This window comes from Bos grunniens, chromosome X, assembly GCF_055505025.1.
Source record: "Bos grunniens cultivar Pamir isolate PY7600 chromosome X, Bosgru_T2T1.0, whole genome shotgun sequence".
Classification (NCBI taxonomy): Eukaryota; Metazoa; Chordata; class Mammalia; order Artiodactyla; family Bovidae; genus Bos; species Bos grunniens.
The window spans coordinates 39,351,547-39,367,714 of NC_141194.1; the positions used below are offsets into that span (position 1 = coordinate 39,351,547).

At 44.0% G+C, this 16,168-nt stretch overlaps 1 long non-coding RNA gene across 5 annotated transcripts in view; it reads left to right on the top strand.

Moving 5' to 3' along the window:
* LOC147340181 (uncharacterized) overlaps nucleotides 1-16,168 on the top strand; it is a 274,415-nt gene that overhangs the window by 212,020 nt on the left and 46,227 nt on the right. For 2 of the 5 annotated variants that reach the window (XR_015158645.1, XR_015158639.1), the window contains one exon: nucleotides 8,650-10,517. The exons of 1 other annotated variant lie outside the window; for it this stretch is intronic. This is a non-coding gene — a long non-coding RNA (uncharacterized LOC147340181). Of the gene's footprint in view, nucleotides 1-8,649; nucleotides 10,518-13,063; nucleotides 13,324-16,168 lie in introns of those variants that run through there. 2 more of the 5 variants (XR_015158636.1, XR_015158638.1) reach the window with 2 other exon arrangements.

Sequence of the window (16,168 nt, forward strand, 5' to 3'; positions counted from 1 at the left end):
AATCAGAACAGGCAGGTGGGTACCAGCTGCCTAGTGAACAGGTCAGACGTGCAATCTGATGCCTGCATACAGTGTCAGCAATGGCACGGGACCCACTCTCAGCAGGATTCCATGCTTGGTTGACACTGTCTTGAAATTCTTAATCATTTTATCTTTGAACTTGTGTTGCATAAGTAACATGTGATGGGATGGTGGAGCATGCACACAAGCGGCACAGGGAATGCTGGCTGGCACCTCTGACTCTGCAGGCAGTGCAGCCCAAGCGATTCCCTGGTAATCCCGGGCACTCACGCACAGCTCCAGGCAGTCTGGGTCACCGCAGAGCCCCAAGGTCCAGATTGATGGTGCTGATGGTGGCGGCTGCAGCAGAAGCCACAGCTGTGGAAGAGAAGAGAGGAGGGGCTCCGTGTGGGGTTCACCCTGGGACCTGCGGTGGGAGGGCAACTTGCCCGTCAGTGCCTGGACCCCATCCTTGCAGCATCTATACAAACATTAACTCTCCAACTTGAGCCCCTGGACAGGAGCTGCCCAAGCTCAGACAATATGCGTTTATCAGTAAATTATTAAAAATAAAAGCATACACATGGATATTGCAATAAAACACATCAGGGAGCTATTAAAAGTTTTTCAAAGTGTTTAGAATCTTGAGTTTTGAAAACCATTGCAACAATGCATGGGAAATACCCACAGGTTCAGAAATAGAAATTAAATTTAAAGATCACCGAGTTCAGCTGAAAAGAATACAGTTTTCACAGGAAACTTTGGATGAACCAATTATTAATCAAAAGGACAATTTTTAAATTAAGTTTTCCTTACAGTTGAAGATATGGCAATAGAATACATAAACAGGCATTTTGAATGTATTATACATAAATCCTGAAGCCACTTCAAGTTTCTTCTGTGACTTGTGCAAGTTACAGAAAATGTCAGACAAAACATTAAAGTGCCTTATATAAATTTATGTTTAAGATTAAATTCAAATTTACATGAAACTGATTTGTGTAGAAATTTTTTTAGAAAAAATGTTCTATCAGAATCATCAGGTCTAGATATGCTGAAATTTTTGAATTTCAAAATATATTTTGATATAATTGATTAGATATGTATCCCAATGTTGTCACAGCCTATAGAAACACCCATAACAATTCTTGTAACAGTTGCATCAGCAGAAAGATCCTTTTCAAAATTAGAAGTTTTCAAAGTTATCTGTAATTTCGCATTTGCCAGGAGTGACTGATGTTGCTTTCAATTTGCATAGATTGAAAATGAAGTTGCTAAAAGTATAAATTTTGATGACCTAATAAATGAAAAAGCAGAAAAGTGAGCCACAGAAATATGGTCAGTCAAGATATCACATTAATAAAATATCAGACTTCCCTGGTGGCTCAATGGTAAAGAATCTGCCTGCCAATGCAGGAGACATGGGTTCAATCCCTGGTCTGGGAAGATCCATAATAAAATAAAATAAAAATTTAAAAATGAAGTATCATTTATTGTACTACGTAATATTATGACACCAAAATGTTATTGTTTGCAGTTTGTACATTTATATTGTTATGTGTGTATCACTGTTACTGTGTTTAGAGGTCATAAAACATTTTTTAAAGGAAAAAGTCTATATTTTGGTAACTTGAACAGTACTTTTTTCCTGCTTTTGGAACAGGGGCCCTGCATTTTCATTTCACGTGAAGCCCCATGGGTTATGTAGGCAGCTCTGCCTGCTTAACTTGTTTACCAAGTTTTCCAGGACAGATAAGTTAGGCCTGTGACCTTCAGGTCCGACACTGATTTTCTCTTTTTTTTCCTATTCTGAAATTAAAAAAAATTTTTTTTAATTGAAATGCAGTTGATGTACAATATTATATGTTACAGTTGTACAGTATGCTGCTGCTGCTAAGTCACTTCAGTCATGTACGACTCTGTGCGACCCCATAGACGGCAGCCCACCAGGTCCCGCCATCCCTGGGATTCTCCAGGCAAGAACACTGGAGTGGGTTGCCATTTCCTTCTCCAATGCATGAAAGTGAAAAGTGAAAGTGAAGCTGTTAGTCGTGTCCAACTCTTAGCGCCCCATGGACTGCAGCCTACCAGGCTCCTCCGTCAGTGATTGACAATTTTAAAGGTTCTATTCCACATATAGTTATTGTAAAATATTGATTTTGTTCCCCATATTGTACAATGTATCCTTGTAGCTTATTTTATACCTAATAGTTTGTATCTCTTTATCCCCACCTGCTGTGTTGCCCCTCCCTACTTCCCTCTCTCCACTGGTAACTACTAGTTTGCTCTCTATATCTGTGAGTCTGCTTCTTTTTTGTTATATTCACTAGTTTGTTGTATTTTTTAGACTGTCTGTATAAGTGATATCATAATTTGTCTTTGTCTGACTTATTTCACTTAGCATAATGCCCTCCAAGTCCATCCGTGTTGCTGCAAATGATAAGGTTTCATTCTTTTTTATGGCTGAATAGTATTCCATTGTATATATGTAACACCTCTTCTTTGTCCATTCATCTGTCAGTGGGCACTGAAGTTGCTTCCATGCCTTGGCCATTGTGAACAGTGTTAGTATGAACATTGGGATGCGTGTATGTTTTCGAATTATGGTTTCCTCTGGGTACATGCCCAAGACTGGGATTGCTGGATCATATGGTAACTTTGTTTTTTGAGAAACCTCCATACTGTTTTCCTCAATGGCTGCACCAATGAACATTCCTACCAACAGTGTACAAGTGCTCCCTTTTCTCCACTTCCTTTCTCTCTTCTTAATCCAGCTGCATCACATGGTTGGCAATAGTAATAACAAGAGGTAAACTGTAAGGACTGCAGAGGAAGGAATTCTTGGACCCGAGACCTCACAGACTGGGTCTTTGTCTTTGGCTGCAGGCTTCCCTGGGGAAGAAGCATAACCTTGGGCAACTACAGTGTTCACTGTACCTGAGGACACAGCTGTGAGCCATCAGCGGCAGGGCGGGGCGCCGGGTAGGCTGGTTCTAAAAGAGCACGTGGGTAGAACAGGACAGTATTTCCCACAGTCTGCCCCTTTGCGCCACTTCATTCACTTACTTCTTATGATAAATTGACTGCACTCGAGAAGAGCTTGTCCAGGATTCTGGGGTCATGTTTTCTGGGAAACTTAAAGGAGTAGGTAGGAGAACTCTAGCCCCTACTGCTGCTGAGAGTTGATTTTGAAGCCATAGTAGTTACTCCTCCTCCACCAGCTTTCATAGACTCCCCTTGGCTAGCACACCTATTGTCTAGTTGCTGTTAGTGGTGAAGTGATAAAGACCCTCATGCATGGAAGGTCTGAACACTGGGTTACCATGGTCTCTGACGCTGTGACAGCTGTACTTGTCCATTTACCATTACCCCTGGGCGTTAAGGGCACCAACAGATTCCTCAGTGGATGATTTGGGAGCCGGATTCCTGACTCTCTGGGTTGCATACCTGCGGCTCTACATCCTTCTAATGATTAGGAGTTTGTTACCACTGCCAGGATGGTGGCACTTTCTTTGCCTGCTAAGTCACTTGGCATAAGGAGCCCAGAGACTGGGAGACCACTGAATCTTAAAGTGTAATGAAAACCTTACTGTGTCCCCTGATGTAAGCATTCCTCTTCTGAGAATCAAGACCTGTAGATCCATATTGTGTGGACTAGAAGCACACGTTCCCCCAGTGAATCAATGGGGTTGATATGAACTGGGCCACTCCCACTTTCATCTCTTGGTTCCTAGATGCACATAGCCTACTTATGAGGCCACAACACCTTCTAATTGTTGTTTTGGAGGATGGACAATGTCCTGAAAGATGGAATCCCATCCTTACAGGACATTTTCTCCAAACTGGGGCATCAGCGGCACCATTCACAGCCTTTCCTCTGCTTTATTGTGCCCACAGCTCCTGGGTGGTGCAGTATATGATAGAACCAGAGCATCCTGTGGTTATCTGCCCACACTCATGCCTGATTTGCTGTAAAGAGGGCTCCCCTGTCTGAGTTGATGCTGTGTAAGATCCCATCTCAGTGAGTCCAGTGCCTTATGGTAGGGGTGCTTGCTGAGCCCCAGTAGTCAACAAAGGTAAACCCATACCACACACATCTGTTGATCCCAGTCAAGTTGAATTATTGCCCTGTCCAGGGTGGAAATCAACTTGCTACCAAGTGGTCAACAGGCCCCTTTGAGGAATGGCGGCATATTGGGAGTTTAGCATTGTTAATGACAGGTTGGACATTCAACTGTGCCAATAGCTAAATCAGCCTTAGTGACAGAGGGCCCTATGCGATTGGGCCCATAAATAACCTCCATTCCTATGCCGTAACTACTTCATTCACACATGTATTATGCCATTGTGCCAGCACCGGGGTGGCCACTGACAGAGGATGATGGATGTCAACTGGCAGAATCATTCTTTCTACCTGGTTGGTTGGTGCCTCTTCCGTGGTCAGTGCTCTCTGGTGCATATTTATGTCTGACACAAATATCTTCGTATGTAGTGCATACCCCCATAGGTCCCTTCCTCCACACACCTCTTCCCCACATTTGCTGGTCCCTGATCTTTTTTAAAATTTTTATTTATTTATTTTTGGCCGTGCTGGGTTTTCATTGCTGTGTGGGCTTTTCTCTAGTTGCGGTGAGTGGGGGTTACTCCCTAGCTGTGGTGAGTAGGCTTCTCATCTCTTGTTGCAAAGCATGGACTCTAAGGTGCGTGGGCATCAGTAATTGTGGCGTGTGGGCTTAGTTGCTCCGCGGATTGTGGAATCTTCCTTGTGAATCTTCATGGGATCAAAGCCATGTCCCCTGCTCTGGCAGGCAAATTCTTTTTTTTTTTTAATTTTTGTTTTGTACTGGGTTATAGCTGATTAACAAACAGTGTTGTAGCAGTTTCAGGTGAATAGTGAAGGAACTCAGCCATACATAGACATGTATCCATTCTCCCCCCAAACCCCACCTCCCATAACATTGAGCAGAGTTCCATGTGCTATGCAGTAGGTTCTTGTCGGTTATTGGCAGGTGGATTCTTAACCACTGGACCACCAGGGAAATCCATCCTCGATCTTCTAATCTTTCTCCTTTCTGGACCCTGACCAACCAACCTGGCCATTTGCCACTGCCTATGAGTCTATATATTTTCTTACTTCGGGCTGCTTCTCTTTCTGTACAAGGTAAATTGTCAGGCGCATTGGCTAGATCTCTGCCCATTGAGATTTCTCCTCACTTCTGTATTTACGGCCACCCCTGACTGAGGCTATAGTGTGACAGTCACTCATTTTTGGCTTGCAACAATCTACCAAGTTGTTCCATCTGTAACTTGAGCTCAGCCCTGTCACTTACCCATCAGCTAGTCATAAGGGACCCCCACACATGGCCCTTTGAGGTCAGCTAAAGAGAAGAGGCTTATACAACAGTGGTGGATATCATGGCATCTAGATCACCTCTTCGTGCATCTTACTTGTGCACTCTGCTCCTCCTCGTCTCCAACACAGGAGTATCGTTCTCATCATGCAATGGCTTATGCCGGGTCTGCCCAAAGTTGTGATTTGGTAGATCTTACAGTCTGAGCTCATCATGGGTGGTTATGGTCATATGCAGAGTACATCATGAGAAATGCTGGACTGGAAGAAACACAAGCTGGAATCAAGATTGCCGGGAGAAATATCAATAACCTCAGATATGCAGATGACACCACCCTTATGGCAGAAAGTGAAGAACTCAAAAGCCTCTTGATGAAAGTGAAAGAGGAGAGTGAAAAAGTTGGCTTCAAGCTCAATATTCAGAAAACGAAGATCATGGCATCCGGTCCCACCACTTCATGGGAAATAGATGGGGAAACAGTGGAAACAGTGTCAGACTTTATTTTTCTGGGCTCCAAAATCACTGCAGATGGTGACTGCAGCCATGAAATTAAAAGACACTTACTCCTTGGAAGGAAAGTTATGACCAACCTAGATAGCATATTCAAAAGCAGAGACATTACTTTGCCAACAAAGGTTCGTCTAGTCAAGGCTATGGTTTTTCCTGTGGTCATGTATGGATGTGAGAGTTGGACTGTGAAGAAGGCTGAGTGCCAAAGAATTGATGCTTTTGAACTGTGGTGTTGGAGAAGACTCTTGAGAGTCCCTTGGACTGCAAGGAGATCCAACCAGTCCATTCTGAAGGAGATCAGCCCTGGGATTTCTTTGGAAGGAATGATGCTAAAGCTGAAACTCCAGTACTTTGGCTACCTCATGCGAAGAGTTGACTCATTGGAAAAGACTCTGATGCTGGGAGGGATTGGGGGCAAGAGGAGAAGGGGACGACAGAGGATGAGATGGCTGGATGGCATCACTGACTCGATGGACGTGAGTCTGAGTGAACTCCGGGAGTTGGTGATGGACAGGGAGGCCTGGCGTGCTGCGATTCATGGGGTCGCAAGGAGTCGGACACAACTGAGCGACTGATCTGATCTGATCTGATGGTCACTTGATATCCCAAATTTACATGCTCTGACTCCATCAGGGCCAGTATCATGCAGGGAGCTGCTTTCTGAATGGCATGGCATGGCCTTGCTCTAGAAGCTAGGTCTAGGCATCTCCACTATGATCGTCTGTCAGGACTGGCTATCACCTTTATCCAGCATCTTTCCCCGCTACACTGATCTCAAGTATCAGGCTATATAGTCTAAGATGGAGGGCTGCTGGCACCTCAGTCTGAACTTGCCGCAGAGTCCCTTCCTACTCTGGGCCCCACTCAAGACTGGCAGTCTTCTCTATCACTCAGCTGATGGATATTCCCTGAGGAGGATTAACAAACACGGCACTCCTTTCTTAGTGGTGGGACATGTGAAATTCAGTAAGTCGTCTTTTACTTTCTAGGGGATATCCCAGCATGCTCCAGTTCACTGGGTTGCTCCAACCTTCACTGGTGGGTAAGGCCCTAATTTTCATAGAGTTCATCTTTCACTCTCTGGAGTTCATGTGTCTTTTCAAGGGCTCCAACATACCACTTCTCGCCCATTTGGTTCGAGTAATATGATGCCAGCAACATGGTACATCCATACAGTGTTTTGCAGAATGTCCAGATGGTCCAGAGCTCTTTAGGTTATCAGAGAGGTTGGGAAGTTAACTTAGTCCTGAAGCAAGACCACGTGTACTGTTGTCCATCCTACGCAAATGCAAGCTATTAGAGATGGAAAAGAATATATTTTCTGGATCCCCATACATGTACCAGAAGTAAAGATTGAGCAGAGTAGCTGCAGTTGGGGCTACTACTTCATTAAGTGATCTACTCTTGTTCACCATAATCCATCCAGTTCTTTTAGGGACCAGTGAAGTGAAAGTAAAAAAGTGTTAGTCGCTCAGTCATGTCCAACTCTTTGTGACCCCATGGACTGTAGCCCACCAGGCTCCTCTGTCCATGGAATTCTCCAGGCAAGATTACTGGAGTGGGTTGCTATTCTCTTCTGCAGGGGATCTTCCCGACCCAGGAATCAAACTCACATCTCCTGCATTGCAGGCAGACTCTTTACCATCTGAGCCACCAGGGAAGATTTTAGGGACCAAGCTGGTGGATTAAATGGGGATATTTGGGGACCACCCATCCTGCATTCTTTAAATCATTGAGGGTGGCCCTAATCTCTGCTATCCCCCCAGGATGTACTGTTGCTTATGATTTACTATCTTGGCTTGATGTGCAAGGGGGGAATTTCAGAGGCTTCCATCTTGTCTTACTGTGGTAGCCCTTACTTCACTGGCCAAGGAACCAATATGGATCGGGGCCTGATAGCCACTGAGTATATCCATTCCAAGTAGACATTCAGTGACCAAAAAAAAATGACCAGTGTGTAGGTTCATGGACTCAATGGAATGACCATCAGGTAGACCTGGGCCAGAACTCCATTTATGACCTGGCCCCCTTGTTCTTTCTATTCGAACAGGGTGTGCCCATGGTGGTATTTTTTGTCGCTGGTATTAACATTTGTACCCTAAATCCTTGAAAAGTCTGTGCAGTCTCATTTTTCTAAGGCTCTGTTACCCAAGTAAATGACCACAGGACTCTTCAGAAAAGGAATGAGCCTCAACCAGTGAGAGGTAGGAATTGATGGATAAATCCTCCAACTTCTTTGCTCATCAGGGACAACAGTTCTGTTCTATCCTATCTCCCAGAGTCCCGGGTGCAATTGCACCCAGCTGCCCACAGAGGTCACCCAATGTTTAGCTCACCCTTGATTGGCCTTCCTTCCTGCCCTGTCTCACTTCTCCAGGTCATCACTGTGCTTGTTGGGACCTCTTCCCAAGTGAACTACTTGTACCTACATCCTTGTCTCAGGGTATGCTTATCGGGAACTCACACTAAAACAACAGTACAGAAATAAAGCAACCTGAGAGGTCACCCGTCTCCTCCTGACCTTTAGCTACTTCCCGTCTGTTCGCCCAGCTCTGCAGAAAAGGTTCCATCAGCCTCCACGGTAACCCAGTCTGATCTTCAGTTCTCATTGTCAGACCTTTGCTTTTAACTCTCAACCCTCCATCCCTCCCACTGGAATATAAAACTACTTCATCATCTTATGATTTGTTTTTTCCTTTTTCTGAGAGAGAGAGAGTAGCTGACCACCAACTTTGGTGTAAGAGCCTCTTATATACTTGAGCGTGGGTTTTTGTCTTTACTTCTCCAGGCTGAATGATTCAAGTTCTTTGAAAGAGTGCCCGTCAGTCCCGTTTGCCAGGCTTTTAATCATCTTCGGAGCTGTAAGCTGTCACCCCCAGCTGCTCACCATAGACCAGCCTCCAGGCTTCTGGAGACCACCAGATGCGCGTTTTAACCTGGAGAAGTTCACCAGAGTCGGGGGGTGCCCCAGCTGCTATAAATCACCTTCTCCCGCACCTCCTCCCCGAAGTCGGAGAACAAGCCCCAGCTTGCTGTCGAAGGCCATAAAACTTCTCTTCTTTAAAGGACCCCTTTGTTGGGCACGTTCATTGTAGCAGGCGTGCAAGTCCACCAAGGGCCCATAAAACTTCCCCAGGCTTTGTGCAGGTGACCCCACGTGCCTGCGTCTGAGCCATCCCACCCTTAAGCCCACAATAAAACTGCTGCTGGGTTCACCAGAGACACACTGGACTCAATTTGCCTTGTGATTTGTTTATTAGCTTTACAAATGGCTTTTGAGGCCAGACAACCTCTCCTAACCCTGATGACTTGACAGGTGGAAGCTCAGGAACTTCCCAGGGAACTGGGGGACTCTCGAGTAGCCATGGAGATTTCAAAACAATTAACCTCAGAGAGAAACTGTGGCTGCCCTTAAAGGGTGAGGCAGCCTACGGATGCAGCTGGGCTCTCCTGTCTTCGGTGGGCAAAGGTATTTCGCCTCTTGCTATCACCAGAGTGGTCCAAGGGCCGCTTTCTGAGAAGCCCCAAGGCCATCACCTGCTCCCTGACGATGAATCCACTCCAGCAGTCCCACCAGCCTTCGTAAGTGAAGTCGAAGCAAAGCCAATCAGCAGTGGGATGACATTTACCTCATACATAGGTCAGCAGTTAAGAGCCCAGGGCTTCAAACAACTCAAATGTCCATGCGCAGTAGAAGGGCTATTCATACAGTGGAATGTAAAAAGAACAAAGCGTGTGAGTAGTTCTTAAAATGTTCTCATCACAAGAAAAAAAAATTTTAACTGTAGTGACAGATGTTAACTACATTTTACTGGAGTGGTCGTTTTGCAATATATACAAATATTACATCATTATGCTGTACCCCTGAACATATAACATGTTATGTGTCAATTATACCTCAATTTTAAAATTATCATTATGCTGTACCCCTGAAATTAACATAATGTTGTATGTCAATTATGCATGCATGCGTGTTAAGTCGCTTTAGTCATGTCCAACTCTTTGTGACCCTATGGATTGTAGCCCACCAGGCTCCTCTGTGCATGGGATTCTTCAGGCAAGAATACTGGAGTGGGTTCCCATGCCCTTCTCCAGGGGATCTTCCCAGCCCAGGGATCGAACTCACATCTCTTATGTCCCCTGCATTGGCAGGAAGGTTCTTTACCACTAGTGCCACCTGGGAAGCCCATGTCAATTATACCTCAATTAAAAAAATCAAAATACATTTTTTTGAAAGAACAAAGCATGGATATACACAACTGCATGGATGAATCACAAACATTCTGCAGGGTGAAAAAAAGCCAGACACATGAGTAAATAGTACATGCTTCTGTTAATATTTACATGAAGCTTAAAAAGGCAAAATTTAATTTATGGTAGTAAAAGTCACAATAGCTGTTACCTCTGGGAGGCAAAGGGGGTAAAATTAAGTGGAAAGGGACACAGGAGAACTCTTTGGGGGGTGAAAAAGTGGGCCATATCTTGATCCGAATGCTGATCACATAGGCATATACATATGTAAAAGGTTTTCAAGCACTTAAGATCTGTGCTTTCCTGCATGTAAATCTACATTAGGATACTACTGAGAGGGAAAGCCCCAATTTCTAACCTACATAACTATGAGCTAATAAATGACTGTTGTTTTAAGGTGCTAAATTTGTGGTGATCTGTTACAGAGTCATGGAAAACTAACACACCTTGGTTCTATTATTGGTCCTGCCTCCAATTTACTGTGTGATCAAGGGTATGTCACTTACCCTCTCTGAGCGTCAGCTTCCACAATTCATGACAACAGTGACTCATCTCCTGCCTGCAGGACTCATGTGAAAATCACATGACTTAATGTACATGAAAGCACTTGCGAAAGAATAAAGCAGCTTATAAATGGAAAGTTTATTATTGTCACGTTCAAAATAAACCCCCAACTTTGACCACAGGAAATGATTCAGAATCAAGCAACCCAGGACTGATCAACCCCTATTTTGTTACAGGCCCTCAGCCGTGTGTCAGCAGGATATGGGCCTGGTGGTCTGGTGAGCCTGGGAGATAAATGGTGTCAAATTCACTCCTGAACACCGCCACCTGTATGCCATTTGTTCCTGCTTGAATTTGACATAGGCAAATGCCTTCACGTGTATTAATATTTGCGATTTTACCTTCCCAAAGTACAATAGATGGGAATTTTATTTTTCACTTGCTAGAAACCTCTATGCCTTCTGGAACCCTGTAACTCTTCCTCTGACAGGAAAATAATGCCCTGTCAGACGACTCTGAAAGTGTGAAACTGTTAGTCGCTCAGTTGTGTTTGACTCTTTGCGACCCCATGGACTATAGCCCACCTGGCTCCTCTGCCCATGGGATTTTCCAGGTAAGAATACTGGAGTGGGTTTCCATTCCTTTCTCCAGAGGATCTTCCCGACCCAGGGATCGAACCCATGTCTCTTACGTCTCCTGCATTGGCAGGGGGTTTCTTTATTGTCTGAGCCACAGTGAGCTAGCCCCCAAATCCTGTGGTTGTGGCCCTCTTAAAATATTATTATCACTACATCTTTGTTTTACAAGTTTAAATCTTTAATGGACTAAAATCTCTTTTACTCACAATGATCAAATTAGAGCATAATACTTAATCCATGAATCCGTTCTTTTTTCTTTAAATCTTTTACGTTTCTCTTCCTGCCCTTTCCACATGAGCACCCTCCCCCCGACCCCCAACACGCTTCCAGTAAAGTTGTAGTGTACACTCTCCCCCTTCCCGCAGTGAACCTTTGATTGAATAGCTATTCAGTGTTTATCTTATTGCATGTTTCAGTGTTTTGTAAATATTTTATACAGCTGATCCATGTAATGAATTATGGTTATTACTTTTTTTTTCCCTCTTGCACAATCCTTCCCCTGGAGTTAATAGTCATCTGGCTTTTGGGTTTCTTAATTTTTTACATATTTATCAGTAAGGCAGCTGTAAACTTTGCCAGATGTCTGAATCGCCTCTGAAGACATTCAGACACATCAAATATTTGATCGATTTCATTGGAAAATCTCTCTCCCAGAGCCATCTAATCTGCCCAAACCTGAACAGGCTGCCCTCCAGGCCTGATACATGCATGATTTTATTATTATATATTGAGCACTTATTCTGTGCCAGGCACTATGATATTTGAAGTGCACAACAATTTTATGAGGTTCATATTTGTATACCCAGGACAGTAAGTCTTAATGAGGTTAAATAACCCTATCAAAAGATGGGCTAGTAAGAGGAAGAACCAGGATTTTAGCCCATGATTGTTTAACACCAAAGCCCTGATTGGTTGATTCTGAATCATTTCTGGTGGCCAGAATTGGAGGTTTATTTTGAACATGACAATAATAAACTTTCCATTTATAAGCCACTTTATACCTTTGAAAATGCTTTTATGTACATTAAGTCATTTGACTTTCACATGAATCCTGCAGATGGGAGATGAGTTACTGTTGTCCTTAACTGTGGAAGCTGTGGAAGCTGAACCTCAGAGAGGGTGACATACCCTTGGTCACACAGTAAACTAAAGGCAGGACCAATGTTAGAACTGAGTTGAATTAGTTTCTATGGCTCTATAACAGATCACCACAAATTTAATAGCTTAAAACACAAGCCATTTATTAGTTCATAGCTCTATAGGTTAGAAACCAGGGCCCAGCGTGGCTGGACTCTGAGCTTAGATTCTCACAAGGCTAAAATCAAGGTGTTGGCTAGACCTGTAATCTTGCCTGAAGCTTAGGGCTGCCTTTTAGGCTCATTCAGGTTGGTAGCAGGGCTTAGTTCCATACAGTTGTAGGACTGAGGTGCCTATTCTCTTGCTGACTATTGGCCAGGGGTCACTCTCAGCTCCTAGAGACTTTTTTCAGGTCCTTGCCATGGAATGGAAAATTCTCCCTGATACCAAATATCTTTCAGGTGTTGGATCCTTCTCAGTACCAGGAGCCCAGTTCCTTTATAAAGACTCATCTGTTTAGGTCAGGCCCACCCAAGATAATCTCTCCCCCTTTTTTTCAAATTTAAGTATAATTTACTCATAATGTGCTAATTTGAGGGATACAGAATACCTGATTCAGGTTATTTTTTTTTCAGATTATATTTCGTTTTAGGTTATTACAAGAAGCTGGGTATAGTTCTCTAGGCTATACCGTAAATCCTTGTTGCCTTATTTATTTTATGTGGGCGCCAGCTGCAATGGACTGCGCAGAAGCATGGCTGAGAGGAGCTACCCCTTGCCCAAGGTAAGGGACGGTGACCGAGAGTGCCAGGCTGCATCGGCACAGGAGCGGCCGAGAGGAGCTACCACACGCCCGAGGTCAGGGGATGTGGCCGAGAGGAGCAACCCCACGTCCAAGGAGCGGCAGCTGCGCCGGTGCAGGAGGGCTGAGAGGAGCTACTCCACATTCAAGGTCAGGAGGGGCGGCTGTGAGGAGATACCCCTCATCCAAGGTAAGGAGCAGTGGCTGCACTTTATGGAGCAGCCGTGAAGAGATACCCCACGTCCAAGGTAAGAGAAACCCAAGTAAGATGGTAGGTGTTGTGAGAGGGCATCAGAGGGCAGACGCACTGAAACCATAATCACAGAAAACTAGCCAATCTGATCACACGGACCAGAGCCTTGTCTAACTCAATGAAACTAAGCCCTGCTGTGTGGGGCCACCCAAGACAGGAGGGTCATGGTGGAGAGGTCTGACAGAATGCAGTCCACTGGAGAAGGGAATGGCAAACCACTTCAGTATTCTTGCCTTGAGAACCCCATGAACAGTATGAAAAGGCAAAATCATAGGATACTGAAAAGGGAATTCCCCGGGTCGTTAGGTGCCCAATGTGCTACTGGAGATCAGTGGAGAAATAACTCCAGAAAGAATGAAGGGATGGAGCCAAAGCAAAAACAATACCCAATTGTGGATGTGACTGGTGATAGAAGCAAGGTCCGATGCTGTAAAGAGCAATATTGCATAGGAACCTGGAATGTCAGGTCCATGAATTAAGGCAAATTGGAAGTGGTCAAACAGGAGATGGCAAGAGTGAACGTCGACATTCTAGGAATCAGCGAACTAAAATGGACTGGAATGGGTGAATTTAACTCAGAAGACCATTATATCTACTACTGCGGGCAGGAATCCCTTAGAAGAAATGGAGTAGCCATCATGGTCAACGAAAGAGTCCAAAATGCAGTACTTGGATGCAATCTCAAAAACGACAGAATGATCTCTGTTTGTTTCCAAGGCAAACCATTCAATATCATAGTAATCCAAGCCTATGCCCCAACCAGTAACACTGAAGAAGCTGAAGTTGAACGGTTCTATGAAGACTTACAAGACCTGGTAGAACTAACACCCAAAAAAGATGTCCTTTTCATTATAGGGGACTGGAATGCAAACGTAGGAAGTCAAGAAACACCTGGAGTAACAGGCAAATTTGGCCATGGAATACGGAATGAAGCAGGGCAAAGGCTAATAAGAGTTTTGCCAAGAGAACGCACTGGTCATAGCAAACACCCTCTTCCAACAACACAAGAGAAGACTCTACACATGGACATCACCAGATGGTCAACACTGAAATCAGATTGATTGTATTCTTTGCAGCCAAAGATGGAGAAGCTCTATACAGTCAGCAAAAACAAGACCAGGAGCTGACTGTGGCTCAGATCATGAGCTCCTTATTGCCAAATTCAGACTTAAATTGAAAAAGTGGGGAAAACCACTAGACCATTCAGGTATGACCTAAATCAAATCCCTTATGATTATACAGTGGAAGTGAGAAATAAGATTTAAGGGACTAGATCTGATAGAGTCCCTGATGAACAATGGATGGAAGTTCGTGACATTGTACAGGAGACAGGGATCAAGACCATCCCCATGGAAAAGAAATGCAAAAGGGCAAAATGGCTGTCTGAGGAGGCCTTACAAATAGCTGTGAAAAGAAGAGAAGCGAAAAGCAAAGGAGAAAAAGAAAAATATACCCATTTGAATGCAGAGCTCCAAAGAATAGCAGGGAGAGATAAGAAAGCCTTCCTCAGCAATCAGTGCAAAGAAATAGAGGAAAACAACAGAATGGGAAAGACTAGAGATCTCTTCAAGAAAATTAGAGATACCAAGGGAACATTTCATGCAAAGATGGGCTCGATAAAGGACAGAAATGGTATGGACCTAACAGAAGCAGAAGATATTAAGAAGAGGTGGCAAGAATACACAGAAGAACTGTACAAAAAAGAGCTTCATGACCCAGATGATGATGGTGTGATCACTCACCTAGAGCCAGACATCCTGGAATGTGAAGTCAAGTGGGCCTTAGAAAACATTACTACAAACAAAGCTAGTAGAGGTGATGGAATTCCAGTTGAGCTATTCTAAATCCTGAAAGATGATGCTGTGAAAGTGCTGCACTCAATATGCCAGCAAATTTGGAAAACTCAGTAGTGGCCACAGGACTGGAAAAGGTCAGTTTTCATTCCAATCCCAAAGAAAGGCAATGCCAAACAATGCTCAAATTACCGCACAATTGCACTTATCTCACACGCTAGTAAAGTAATGCTCAAAATTCTCCAAGCCAGGCTTCAGCAGTACGTGAACCATGAACTTCCAGATGTTCAAGCTGGTTTCAGAAAAGGCAGAGGAACCAGAGATCAAATTGCCAACATCTGCTGGATCATGGAAAAAGCAAGAGAGTTCCAGAAAAACATCTATTTCTGCTTTATTGACTATGCCAAAGCCTTTGACTGTGTGGATCACAATAAACTGTGGAAAATTCTGAAAGAGATGGGAATACCAGACCACCTGACCTGGCTCTTGAGAAACCTATATGCAGGTCAGGAAGCAACAGTTAGAACTGGATATGGAACAACAGACTGGTTCCAAATAGGAAAAGGAGTCCGTCAAGGCTGTATATTATCACCCTGCTTATTTAACTTCTATGCAGAGTACCTCATGAGAAACGCTGGACTGGAAGAAGCACAAGCTGGAATCAAGATTGCTAGGAGAAATATCAATAACCTCAGATATGCAGATGATACCACCTTTATGGCAGAAAGTGAAGAGGAACTAAAAAGCCTCTTGATGAAAGTGAAAGAGGAGAGTGAAAAAGTTGGCTTCAAGCTCAACATTCAGAAAACGAAGATCATGGCATCTGGCCCCATCACTTCATGGGAAATAGATGGGGAAACAGTGGAAACAGTATTAGACTTTATTTTTTGGGGCTCCAAAATCACTGCAGATGGTGACTGCAGCCATGAAATTAAAAAATGCTTACTCCTTGGAAGGAAAGTTATGACCAACCTAGATAGTATATTGAA